Source organism: Geotrypetes seraphini, chromosome 3 (assembly GCF_902459505.1).
Source record: "Geotrypetes seraphini chromosome 3, aGeoSer1.1, whole genome shotgun sequence".
Taxonomy (NCBI): domain Eukaryota; kingdom Metazoa; phylum Chordata; class Amphibia; order Gymnophiona; family Dermophiidae; genus Geotrypetes; species Geotrypetes seraphini.
The window spans coordinates 134,712,575-134,724,967 of NC_047086.1; the positions used below are offsets into that span (position 1 = coordinate 134,712,575).

At 44.2% G+C, this 12,393-nt stretch overlaps 1 protein-coding gene across 2 annotated transcripts in view; it reads right to left on the reverse strand.

Annotated features, from left to right (window-relative positions):
* SELENOI (selenoprotein I) overlaps positions 1–12,393 on the reverse strand; it is a 132,770-nt gene that overhangs the window by 21,469 nt on the left and 98,908 nt on the right. The window lies entirely within an intron of this gene.

A 12,393-nucleotide genomic window follows, 5' to 3' on the forward strand; every position in this document is an offset into this window, starting at 1 on the left:
TTAATGCAGAAATTACAGTAAAAAGAAATCACTTTTCTATTTCACTGCAGCTCTATGAGGTTCTTTTGCACTTAGCTATAGTCAAATGATGGATAGGAATATGTTTATTTCATTTAAGCTAAGGGAAAACAATATTTTTTCTGAGTATCCTTTAAATAATGGTTCACAAATTAATTCAGCCTATTTTAAGGCTGGGTTTTGTTTTTCACATTATTGCTTCTGTTTTTATAATCCTTAAAAAAAATAAGGGGCAATTCTCCAAGTGGGTTCTTCCTCGTAGGCACCCTGAGACTGTACAGGGAATGCCTATTCTATAGCAGTGAATGGGCTCCCAGGTTCCATTACAGAATGATAGCATATAGCCTTAGATTCAGGCGCCTTACAGTTAAAGCAGCCATAGAGCTGATGTAACTAAGCATGTCCACTTGTGGGAGAAATGATTTTATTTTCAGTTTAGTGATCAAAATGTGTCTGTTTTGAGAATTTATATCTGCTGTCTATATTTTGCACTATGGCCCCCTTTTACTAAATCACAATAGCGGTTTTTAGCACAGGGAGCCTATGAGCATCGAGAGCAGTGCAGGGCATTCAGCGCATCTCCCTGTGCTAAAAAACGCTATTGCGATTTAGTAAAAAGGGAGGGGGTATATTTGTCTATTTTTGTATAGTTGTTCCTGAGGTGTCATTGCATAAAATCATCTGCCTTGACCTCTTTGAAAACCTGCGGAATATATATGATAATTAACATTTTCTCTGCGTACAATGTGCTTTGTGGGTTTTTTTTTTTTTATTTTATTGTTGGTAGATCATTTTGACTTGGTCATTTTAAAAGTAGCTCGCAAGCCCAAAAAGTGTGGGCACCCTTGCTGTAGAGCCATTTCTTGTATGACTGGATCAGCTATATTTATCTTTTTTTTTTTTTTTAGTTGTTTAAATTCATGCAGAAATAAATGGCTAGATTGAACCTAATGACTTCATTAACGCCTTTCCCTTTTTTTAACCTCTATACTATTTGAAAGAGGGCAAAAACTTCTTAAATTTAGTAAAAATATTCTGGCCCAAGTGTCAAACCTTAAAAAAGGAAGTCATATTGAGCATTGGAAAATAATAATTAACTAATAAAAATAGTACACATTTAGGGCTCCTTTTACTAAGTTACAATAGTGGTTTTAGCGTGCGCTTAGTGCGTGGAGAATTGCCACATGCGCTAGATGCTAACGCCAGCATTGAGCTGGCGTTAGTTTTCCCACATAGCACAGGGGTTTGCAGGCGCTAAAAACGCTAGTGCACCTTAGTAAAAGAGGGGGTTAATTTTCCCCACCACCAAATTTCCCCATCCCGCCCCACCCGGCTACTTTTTCATGCCACCTGGCTGGAAAAAATTTCTGGGGAGAATACTGATATCTCATCCAGGTTCAGCTAGCTTTGCCCACTTACACGACACAGAGACCCAGGCTATGAGAAATACTTTATTAGAAATATAAAAATATAATTCATAAGCCAGCAGTAAATAATACACTAATTATTGTTCACAAAATATCCGAAAACATATATGAAACTCAGTACATAATTATCACACCACACTTGCTAGATAAATGAGTAAAACTAATTCTTACACTCTAAATAATTCCTTATAATAATAATTCCTGATTAGCAGCAACTAAAAATATAGCTTATCACCGCAGGTGCTTCACATCCTTATCCCAAAGACAATAGGATTCCCTCTCTAACCCAGCTGAAAAGACATATAATTTCTTATTCTCGCCAAACTTCGAGTGGAAGAAACTCTAGCAAAGAACATTAAGAAAGGGGACAAATCCTTCTTCAGGTATATTAGTGACAGGCAGAAGAACACAAACGGGATAGTACGCCTTAGAACAGCAGACGGGAATTATGTGAAAACAGATTCCGAAAAAGCCAAACTACTGAACGATTACTTCTGCTCAGTCTTTACCTGCGAGGCACCTGGACACGGGCCACAGCTGGAAGCAAAGCCAAGCAAGGAAGACCCATTTCAGAATTTTGGGTTCTCACCAGCTGATGTTTACAGCGAACTGTCAAGACTCAAGGTGAGCAAAGCCATGGGACCAGACAAATTGCACCCAAGAGTGCTCAGAGAGCTGTGCGATGTCCTGGCGGAACCGTTAGCCATGCTCTTCAATCTTTCCCTAAGTACGGGGAGAGTCCCCCTAGACTGGAAAACAGCTAACGTCGTTCCTCTGCACAAAAAGGGCTGCAGAGCGGAGGCTGTGAATTACAGACCAGTGAGTCTCACATCAATAGTGTGTAAACTCATGGAAACACTACTTAAATGTAAATTAGACACAATTTTGGATGAGGGGAATCTAAGGGATCCTAGTCAACATGGATTCACTAGGGGTAGGTCATGCCAATCCAATCTTATCAGCTTCTTTGATTGGGTAACAGGAAAGCTAGACTCGGGAGAGTCTCTGGACATAGTGTACTTGGATTTCAGTAAGGCTTTCGACAGCGTCCCACACCGTAGACTATTAAACAAGATGAAATCGATGGGGTTAGGTGAGACACTAATTGCATGGGTCAATGATTGGCTGAGTGGAAGACGTCAGAGGGTGGTGGTCAACGGCACCCTCTCTGAGACATCGGAGGTGACCAGCGGAGTGCCACAGGGCTCGGTCCTGGGTTCACTCCTTTTTAACATATTCATAAGGGACTTGACCCGAGGGCTTCAGGGTAAAGTAACTCTATTCGCTGATGACGCCAAACTATGTAATATAGTAAGTGAAAGCAATCTGCAGGATAGTATGACGCAGGATCTGCTTACGTTGGAAACTGGTCCTCGACATGGCAGCTGGGCTTCAACGCTAAGAAATGTAAGGTTATGCATCTCGGTAGCAGAAATCCATGCAAACCTTACACCTTAAATGGAGAAACACTAGCTAGGACTTCAGAAGAAAGAGACTTGGGAGTAATCATCAGTGCAGACATGAAGGCCGCCAAACAAGTGGAGAAGGCCTCATCCAAAGCAAGGCAACTTATGGGATGTATCAATAGAAGCTTCGTTAGCCGCAAATCTGAAGTCATAATGTCACTGTACAGAACCATGGTGAGACCTCATCTGGAGTACTGTGTGCAATTCTGGAGGCCACATTACCGTAAAGACGTGCTTAGAGTTGAGTCGGTTCAGCAGATGGCCACTAGGATGATCCCGGGGCTCAAGGGTCTCTCGTACGAAGAAAGACTAAACAAATTGCAGCTCTACACTCTGGAGGAACGCAGGGAGAGGGGGGACATGATTGAGACATTTAAATACATCACGGGACGTGTCGAGGTGGAAGAAGACATCTTCTTTCTCAAAGGACCCTCGGTCACAAGGGGGCATCTGCTCAAACTCAGAGGAGGGAAATTCGATAGTGACGTAAGGAAGTATTTCTTCACAGAAAGGGTTGTAGATCACTGGAACAAGGCCACCAGCGTGCTTGACTTTAAGAATAAATGGGATGCCCTAGTGGGATCCTTACGAGGGTCGAGTTTAAGAAATAGGTCATTAGTACTCAGACTTAATGGGGTGGGTCAGTAGAGTGGGCAGACTTGATGGGCTATAGCCCTTTTCTGCCATCATCTTTCTATGTTTCTATGTTTCATCCGATTAGGCGGTAGCACACAATCAGGTGAAAGGGAAGCCGTCTTCTACTCAGCTTAACAGATATAGAAATTCTTCTGTTTAGGAACAGTCCGTCAGCAACTGGAGAAGCTGTAAATTAGGTTGGCAGCAAAGGATTCCTTTATGAGATGGAATCCAGATATATAAAAGTCTGGTTCTCTCTCTCTCAGGCAGAGAGTCACAAGAGGTAACTTTTCAGGTCTTAATTATTATAGAAGATGGTAGAGAACACCTGTAATAAGATGCGAGCTCCCTCACATCCTAGCACAGAATAAATTAATAATCAGGCACATTCCACTTAATTCATCAGATGACCTCTCCGGACCAATCCAAAAACATAACTTAGATGAATAGCCTTTCTGTATAAAGTCTCGCACAGGCTGTGAAACAGAGGCACCTTCGTTAGATAAGACCAGAACAGGAGCCATAACTCCCCCAAGATTCACACTGGCTGAGCATGTAGGCATAGCTGGATGTCCTTGACCAGAATACAGTTCTGGAACATACCCAGAATGCATCAGGCATCATAAACAGCAAAGATGTTTCTTCTTTCTCTTTTTGCATGGTTCAGGCTTAAATGATGGTTCAGGCTTTATGACGTCAGAGAAGCCTAACCTTCAGGTGCAAATAAGTTAAACACCCCTACACATCCTGACCTTTGTCCATGTAGCTCCATCAATCATCTATTAAATCTAGGTGTACTGTTTCAGTGCTATGATAGCTCCTGAATCCAGATTGGTGAGTGGAGAGGGCATTCTGGTTCTTGATGAATGTAGTTATTTGGTGGAGCACTGTTTTTTCAAGGAGCTTTGATACGAAGGGAAGATTGGAAACTGGCCTATAGTTGCTTGGTATGTCTGGATCTAGGGAGGGTTTCTTCAGCAATGGTTTGATCACTGAAGCTTTCCATGGTTTTGGAACTTCCCCTTTACGCAATGAGGCATTAAGGGTAGGATTGATTTGAGGAAAGGACCTGTCACTGAGTATAGAAGGGAGTGTGGGTATGGGTCATGAGCTGAGGTGGTAGGATGAATTGATTCCAAATTTGATTCGAGTTCTGCCAATGAGATTTCATTGAAGTGGTCGAGGGATGTTGATGGGTTTTGTTGGATTGGCGCAGAATTCAGTGAGGAACTGTAAGAAGATGCAGATAGGTCGAGATTGTTTAGATCTTTTCTATCTTCTCTTGAAAGAAGGAGGCAAAGGATTCTGCATCCACTCCTACGGACTGATTGTTAGTGGGACATTGGGCTGATGAAAAGAAGTTCCTGGTCAAAGAGAAGATACTCCTGGATTGGTTGGGAAATTTTGTGATTAGTTGGGTGTAGTATTTTTCTTTAGCTCTTGCTTCTTTGTAGATGTCTGACTGGTGCAAATGCACCAAACTTCTGACAAAGAAATACAATCTTAATTCATGTGCATCCATATTTCTGCATAAAGAGCAGCAGGTAGTGACAGCAATTTGCTTAGTCTGTCAGCTGCTGAACCCAGAACCTACTCTCTGCTGTGTCCCGCTCTTGCAGAAGCAGGATGCAATATCAAAAGGGGTAGGGTAGAGCAGAGAACTTAGCAGCTGACAGGCTATGCAAATAGCTGCTGCTGTCTGCCATTCTCTATACAGAAACACAGAGGCATATTAAGGTACAGGGCAAAGGGAGTAGGGGTGGGTTCCAAGACAGGGAGATATGCTGTGGTCCAGGAGAAAAGAAAGTCAATGAAGTTGCAAATCTGGAAATGTGTCAATTATGGGAGACTTCAACTATCCAGGAGTAAACTGGAAATTGGGAACATCTAACTGCGGAAGAGAGATAAAATTCTTGGAAATGATAGGAGATTGCTTCCTTGAACAAATGGTAGTAGAACTGACAAGAGGAACTGTGATCCTGGACTTGGTCTTAAATTACTGGAAGGACAGCGGATGTAGAGGTTAAGACTCCGCTAGGGACAAGTGACCACTATATGATCAATTTTACCATTGGCATCGGAATGGGGAAACCAATCAAGACTAAATCCATGGCCTTTAACTTCAAAAAGGGGAACTACGAAAGCATGAGAACCATAGTTAGAACACGGCTCAAGAAGGGCAAAGCGGAATACCAAACAGTCGATCAAGTATGGTCTCTACTGAAAAACACCATCACAGAAGCACAGAATCTACACATTCCGAGGTTATCCAAAGGAAAGCGGAAAAAGAACAAAGGTGAACCAACTTGGTTATCCAGAGAGGTGAAAGAGGCAGTGAGGGAGAAGAGAAACTCGTTTAAAAAATGGAAAAGGGAAAAAACAACGGAGGCCTGGAACTGTCACAAAATCGACCAGAAAAAGTGTCACAGAGTGGTAAGAAACGCCAAAAAAGTCTATGAAGAAAAGATAGCACAAGAAACCAAAAACTTCAAGCCCTTTTTTAGATATATAAAAAGAAGGAAACCAGCAAGAGAGACAGTGGGGCCTCTAGACGACCAAGAAAAGAAGGGGTCAATTAAAGAGGACAAACAGGTTGCCGATAGGTTAAATTCATTCTTTGCTTCGGTCTTCACAAATGAGAACATTTCATCAGTGCCAGACACAGGGAGGAAATTAACCGGACGCATAGAGGACAACCTCGAAACAGTAAATGTGACATTGGACATGATATACGTTCAGATTGACAAACTAAAAAATGACAAATCCCCCGGACCAGACGGAATTCACCCGAGAGTATTAAAGGAACTTAAGGTGGAAATTGGTGAACTATTACAAACCATAGCTAACATGTCAATTAGAACAGGGCAAATACCAGAAGACTGGAGGACAGCAAATGTAATCCCGATTTTCAAAAAAGGATCAAGAAGTGATCCAGGAAACTACTGACCTGTGAGCCTCACATCGGTTCCTGGGAAGATAATTGAAACACTTATTAAAGACAGCATTGTGCAACACTTGGAGGATCACAATCTAATAAGGGCTAGTCAACACGGCTTCAGAAAAGGGAAGTCTTGTTTGACAAATTTGCTACAATTCTTTGAGAAAGTGAACAAACATATGGATACTGGAGATCCAGTAGACATAGTTTACTTGGACTTCCAGAAAGCGTTTGACAAGGTCCCACATGCAAGGCTTATGAAGAAATAACTAAGCCACGGAATAGGAGGAGAAGTGCATAGATGGATCGATAAATGGCTAGAGAACAGAATGCAGAGGGTTAGCATAAAAGGGAAATTCTCGGACTGGGTGAAAGTGACTAGTGGAGTGCCCCAGGGCTCGGTTCTTGGGCCTATTTTGTTCAACATTTTTATAAACGATCTTGAGGAGGAAACATGTAATATAATAAAGTTCGCCGATGATACAAAATTATGTCGGGCAGTTGGCTCTCAAAGGGACTGCGAGGAGCTTCAGAAGGATCTGAGACAGCTGGAAACATGGGCGACTAAGTGGCAGATGAAATTTAACATAAATAAATATAAGGTTATGCATCTAGGAAAAAAGAATAAAGAACATGAGTATAGAATGTTTGAGGTAACATTAGCAAAATGCGAACAGGAAAGGGATTTGGGGGTACTGATTGACAGAACCCTGAAGCCATCAGCGTAATGTGCGGCGGCAGCGAAGAGGGCAAACAGGATGCTGGGCATAATTAGGAACGGGATCACGAGTAGATCGGAAGAAGTCATAATGCCACTTTATAGGGCAATGGTCAGACCACACTTGGAGTACTGTGTCCAACACTGGTCTCCTTACCTTAAGAAGGACATAACTCTGTTGGAGAAGGTGCAAAGGCGAGCCACGAAACTAGTCAAAGGAATGAAAAATTTGAGCTATGAAGAACGCCTCAGGAAACTGGGACTGTTCACACTCGAGAGGAGAAGACTGAGAGGCGATTTGATAGAGACTTTTAAAATATTAAAATGATTGGATGAAATAGATCAAGAAGCAGCATTACTAACATTTTCAGATGTGTCACGGACAAGAGGTCATAGATTGAAACTGGGTGGCAGCAGGTTCAGGACGAATGCCAGGAAGTTCTGTTTCTCACAACGAGTGGTGGGCGCTTGGAATTCTCTTCCTGAGGATGTTGTGGAGGAGACTACTCTTCGGGGTTTCAAGCACAAGTTGGATATACACCTTCTTGCAAATCATATTGAGGGATATGGTAATTTCAGGTTTTCATAATAGAGAACCTAAACGGGCCGCCGCGTGAGCGGATCGCCGGACTTGATGGACCTCGGTCTGATCCGGTGAAGGCATTTCTTATGTTCTTATGCAGAAAAATGTAAGTATTCATTGAGGAGTGTAAAGCTTTGGCAGGAAAACAGGTGAGGTAAGAGAAATACTTGGGATAGGAGACCCTGAAAACCAAAAGCAGGGTAAGAAATCCAGACAAAGAAGATCCTGCTTTCAGAAGAACTATGTCACAGAACATGACCCAAACAATCCTGTCACTAATCAGAATTGTACAGGCAGTGGTACTAATGTTAATGGGTTAAACTAGCAGTGAAGCGCTTGCTGGCTGGGTAGTGTACTCTGTTGTTGGCTCAATTGTATTTATAGAATGAGTGATTCTTCCATTATGAAAAGGCAGATTACAGAACAAATCTGACATTCTGTGCTCCATCTCCTCACAATGCAGAATAATAGAAATCTATGAACTGATTCATTTCTCACTTGTTAGCCTGCAGCAAGACACTGTCTAGGACATTCCTAGCAGACCAAAATAATTAGCTATACAGCTTATCTTTATTAAATTTCTTATACCACTTACACTAACAAAAAAAATGTTTGCTGAAAGATTTACATTAAAATAATTTGTAGAAAAAAAAGTTGCATAAACATAAAATGAAACAAAAAAATAGATGACCTTAAGATACACTTTTAATAAATCATTAGGCCATAAAAAGTCTCATTCTAATAGCTTCTTGAATTGTTTTACATTCTCCAAACTAAAGCTCCTTTAGAAAAGTTAATCCTGATAAAATCTCTCTCCTTTCACCTCTGTTAGCCTAGCATTGCTAGCAGTCAGCATTTTCAGTTGACCTAACCAACATCAGCAAAGGCCTATGGGACATTATATCAATCTGACTCTGGAATGCAGATAGACCCTAAGTGTTCCTGCACAGAATTCACATGCATTAAGCATCCTGCCAGACTGGATTGTTCATCAAGAAGATAGGCTACTTGAATGGGACAAAGAAGCCAGAGATTAATCCCATCTACCATGCCTGCAAGTATCACATCTTCCTTATCAATTAAACTAAACATTGTTTCAAACAGTTAACAAATTATAAACAGAAAGATACTGTGAAATACAATAGTTTATATATTTTGAATAAGATTCTAAGCTATAAAAGCTTCCTCCTCTCTCTCTGGAACCCGAAGCTTAGACCATCACCTCCCCAACCCCCCTTTCTCTCTCTGGCTCTCCCTGGAACATCACACTTCTCTGTCTCTCTTTCCCTCTGGACTCTTTAAGGCAGGGAAACTGCTTTGCTCTCTCTTTAATTGTAATCTTTATGAATATTGCTTTTCTGTAATATTAAGCCTATTTCTATATTATGTTCTTTATGCAAGCACTCTTAGTGGTCTTTGTCAGTGATTTTACTGAACCCAGGACCTGCAGAGTATAAGGCCACTTCAATATAACCCCTCTATACCTTACATTTTGGGGCTTGTCTCGGTTCTTCTTGAAGAATTTCATCTGGGTAAGTAGAATTCAATTTTTTTTCTTGTATGCACTGGGCAATAGGATTATTGGCTGCATAAGACAAGGCGAGAGATGGTATTTCACACTCAGTCTTTGTGCAGTTTCGATTGATTTTTTGGTTTTATAGACAGAGTGAGATAGGAATCGAAAGACCTTGGTAAACCCTTAGATTGTACTTTAGACTGGATGACACACTGGTGAAAAGTTCCAGTAATATTGTGGGGTTTATACTTGGTGAGATTTTACTTATCAATAGACTTTGTATTTTTTGGTTTTGGACCTGAGAAGTATAAGGCCGCTTCAATATAACCCCTCTAAACCTTACAACCTCTTCTCTATAAATTTTGTATTTTCCCTCCAATAAAAACATAGTAGGCCAGTTAGAATCAATATAAAATGCTTGTTTCTATATGGGATAACCATGTGAGATCTCTTAAGAGATAGATGATATAAGTTCTTTATCTGCCATCATTTTCTATGTTTCCAGTTTTTTAAAGCATTCAAGTGATGCATCTGTTTACTATTTCATGACAGACATACAACCAAGAAGCAGTACAGAATTTCATTTTCTTTGCCCATTCTATTTTGCAATATCCTGGCATAAAAACAACACACCTCACTGTTTTCCAGAGATAGTATCTGCTTCAGGATAAAACAGTACTGCTGGCAAGTCATCCAGGGGCTCTAAATGGATTCCCAGGGCTAAGTACATAAGAATTAATCTCAATAGGGCAAAATTTGGGCAGTGCTCACAACTATCACTCTGCAGTCAGGAACCACTTTGGATATCAACAAATCCTCTAAACTACCGTATTTTCGCGGATATAACGCGCACCCGTGTAAAATGCGCACACGGGTATAGCGCGCAGAAACCACAATATTATGTATAAAAACTTTTGTATACCGCGCTCACGGGTATACCGCGCATGCTGCCCGACTGTCCTTTCGCCCGCCCCGACTCTCCTCTGGCCACCCCGACTCTCCTTTCGCCCGCCCCGACTCTCCTTTCGCCCGCCCCGACTCTCCTCTGGCCACCCCGACTCTCCTTTCGCCCTCCCCGACTCTCCGTGCGCTGTCCCGACTCTCCGTTTACCCGCCCTGCCCCCCCCCCGGCAGGACCACTCGCACCCCCACCCCGAAGGACCGCCGACTCCCCGACAATATCGGGCCAGAAGGGAGCCCAAACCCTCCTGGGCACGGCGACCTCCTACCCCCACCCCGCCCGACGCCCGATTCACCCCCCCCCCAGCAGGACCGCTCGCACCCCCACCCCGAACGACCGCTCGCACGCGCTCCCACCCGCACCCGCGATCGGAGCAAGAGGGAGCCCAAGCACTCTTGCCCGGCCGACTCCCCGACAATATCGGGCCAGGAGGGAGCCCAAACCCTCCTGGCCACGGCGACCCCCTACCCCCACTACATTACGGGCAGGAGGGATCCCAGGCCCTCCTGCCCTCGACGCAAACCCCCCTCCCTCCCTCCAACGACCGCCCCCCCCAAGAACCTCTGACCGCCCCCCCAGCCGACCCGCGACCCCCCTGGCCGACCCCCACGACACCCCCACCCCCCTTCCCCGTACCTTTGCTAGTTGGCCGGACAGACAGGAGCCAAACCCGCCTGTCCGGCAGGCAGCCAATGACGGAATGAGGCCGGATTGGCCCATCCGTCCCAAAGCTCCGCCTACTGGTGGGGCCTAAGGCGCGTGGGCCAATCAGAATAGGCCCTGGAGCCTTAGGTCCCACCTGGGGGCGCGGCCTGAGGCACATGGTCGGGTTGGGCCCATGTGCCTCAGGCCACGCCCCCAGGTGGGACCTAAGGCTCCAGGGCCTATTCTGATTGGCCCACGCGCCTTAGGCCCCACCAGTAGGCGGAGCTTTGGGACGGATGGGCCAATCCAGCCTCATTCCGTCGTTGGCTGCCTGCCGAACAGGCGGGTTTGGCTCCCGTCTGTCCGGCCAACTAGCAAAGGTACGGGGAAGGGGGGTGGGGGTGTCGTGGGGGTCGGCCAGGGGGGTCGCGGGTCGGCTGGGGGGGCGGTCGGAGGTTCTTGGGGGGGGCGGTCGTTGGAGGAAGGGAGGGGGGTTTGCGTCGAGGGCAGGAGGGCCTGGGATCCCTCCTGCCCGTAATGTAGTGCGGGGTGGGGGTAGGGGGTCGCCGTGGCCAGGAGGGTTTGGGCTCCCTCCTGGCCCGATATTGTCGGGGAGTCGGCCGGGCAAGAGGGCTTGGGCTCCCTCTTGCTCCGATCGTGGGTGCGGGTGGGAGCGCGTGCGAGCGGTCGTTCGGGGTGGGGGTGCGAGCGGTCCTGCTGGGGGGGGTGAATCGGGCGTCGGGCGGGGTGGGAACTATGTAGAAAAACTTTTGTATACCGCGCTCACGCGTATAACGCGCGAGGGGTATGCGCGGTAGGTAAAAACACGTATAACGCGCGCGTTATATCCGCGAAAATACGGTACTTGGAATCATACTTGATTCCACCCTCTCTTATGAACCCCAAATCCTTCTATAGTATGAGATGGCTAAGACTAGTCAGACCCTTTTTCCATGATCTCCATGACACAAATGCTGGTTTCAGTCTAAATGAACTATTGCAATTCTCTCTATGCAGGCATTAACTCCACCCTCATGCACAAACTACAACTAATACAAAATACAACAATTAGACTAATATTCAAACTGGAAAAAAAAAAAATTACAAGACCCTTCACTGACTTCCTATTAATGTATGCATTACCTTCAAACTTATCTTATATAATGTTCCAGATTCTATATGCAAACTTTGCTGAATCTCTCATAAAACTCTTCATCAACATCAACCAGAAAGCTAAAAACTCTATTACTAATTCAAACCATCTCCCAAAGGTGTTAAATACAAATATTTAACTCACCATTCACGTATCTCAGCACCAAAACGTGGAACAACCTTCCAATGTTCATCAAGATTGAACCATGCAACTACAGATTTTGAAAAAATCTAAATACTCTCCTCTTCGAGAATACAGTATCTACAACATAGACAACCACTATTGATGTACCTCAACCTGACAATACTCTGTACCTATGTTCCATATTCCTA